The sequence below is a fragment of the Clarias gariepinus genome, chromosome 14, assembly GCF_024256425.1.
Source record: "Clarias gariepinus isolate MV-2021 ecotype Netherlands chromosome 14, CGAR_prim_01v2, whole genome shotgun sequence".
In the NCBI taxonomy this organism is placed as follows: domain Eukaryota; kingdom Metazoa; phylum Chordata; class Actinopteri; order Siluriformes; family Clariidae; genus Clarias; species Clarias gariepinus.
Window position 1 is genome coordinate 29,576,921 of NC_071113.1, and position 1,697 is coordinate 29,578,617.

The 1,697-nt window shown below is 35.7% G+C and overlaps 1 long non-coding RNA gene across 1 annotated transcript; it reads right to left on the reverse strand.

Moving 5' to 3' along the window:
• Nucleotides 1–1,339, reverse strand: LOC128541094 (uncharacterized). The gene is made up of 3 exons (XR_008365619.1): nucleotides 1,164–1,339; nucleotides 688–780; nucleotides 1–571 (listed from the first exon to the last, which is right to left on the reverse strand). It is a non-coding gene; the product is annotated as an uncharacterized LOC128541094 (long non-coding RNA).
• Between the last annotated feature and the right edge of the window lie 358 nt (nucleotides 1,340–1,697).

Here is a 1,697-nt window from a genome sequence, read left to right on the forward strand (position 1 = left end):
TCCCAGTGGGCACAAACTCGTGGAAACCACGTGGAAAAGACGTGTTTTCACCACGTGGAAAATACGGGTAATTTAGGCGTAAAAGGCAAGTCGAATTCCACGTGGATTTGACACATGGAATCCACGTGTTTTTTACCACTTGGAAAAGACATGGATGTTAGCCCATGGAAAATACGTGTTGTGTTCAACGTAAATTCTGCAAAGTTCAAAATGTCTACAACATCCTGTGTAAAGCAGACACAAATCACATAAAAGTTGTAATAACTAATAATTTATTCGTATTTTAAAACAAACAATACAAAATGCACATAAAAACTGGGTGTAGTGCATAATACTGAAATAACATAAAAATGTGAATACTAAAGGACTAATTAAACAAACAAAACATCTAAGAGGAGATAGACAACTGTCTCAAACAGCAAAAGAAACAAAATTACAAAAACATTTACTTAACACTTAATAAATGACACTGCATCCAGCCTTTCTTTCCTCTTAGGTGCAGTTCGTAACTGATTGGCAATGGAGCTGAGGGCAAAGGCTTCTGTAACATCATGCGCCTTTACTACACTGTCTGTCAAAGGACAAAAATGTTTAGTATAATTTAGATGCATGGACTGCAATTTATCAATACAATCATTGTTTTAATATAAAAAAGACACAACCACAAGGCACTGTTCAATTACTTACCAGTTATTAATTTGCACAGCGCTGTCAAATGATGTTTTATCCCCTCGTGATCCCTTCATGTTTAGTTGAAACATAAGTGAATTGGTAAGGAATCTAAAAGAAAACAAACTTATCTATTTATCTTCTAAGAAATAAATGGGTAGAGTACCCACATAAGTTACACTGAAAAGTTCCTTCTCCCATTCTTAGAAATTCAATGGAACATATTCTGCAAGTGAATGTTAGTGTTCACTGCCAGAACTCCTCAGTGCATATAATATATTATACATGATGATGGTGTTGCATTTATGACAAATTATACCTGTTCATCAAATATTATAGCCTGTTTTTATGATTTTTGACAAATTAACGTTTGCAATTGCCTGTTATGCTTCAAAGCCTACGTTAGCTACATACATAGATTCATAATCAAGCTAACCGCGTCGGTTAGAACCTACACTAACTGCCACAGAACATACTAGAATATTACTGCTTACCTCAGTGCTCACCCTAACATCACACACAAATGTTCTCTGTATGAAACACGATTGCCACGGGTACTTTGTAACTTTAACAGACCGCAAATTTAAACAAATTTCGAAGTTTCTAATTTCTTTTTATTAGCTATAAATGTTTCGCGCTTCACTTAAAAAAACGGGATCCAGGAAAGGCTGATCACTGCGCATGCTTAGTACCACTCGCTAGACTGCAAAGTCACTCTGCGCAGCGACGCCTATGTGTCGCCTCTGATAGCACATCGGTGTTCTGAACTACTTTTTAGTTTGCAAATCCAGTGTACGTTGTAGTCAGATGTGGCATTTAGGCGATCAGTAACACATTTTGAAAATGCCATTTTAGAACACATTGGACACGTCATATGTTTTATTTTATTTTAGAGTGTGTTTAATGTTAATTAATGATTGTCACATTTATGTAAAAGCATACAAAATATGCACTCAAAGTTAAATCCAGCAACCATCAATAGGTGGTACAAAATTATTTTTCACATGATATCCACGTGGAAATGGGCG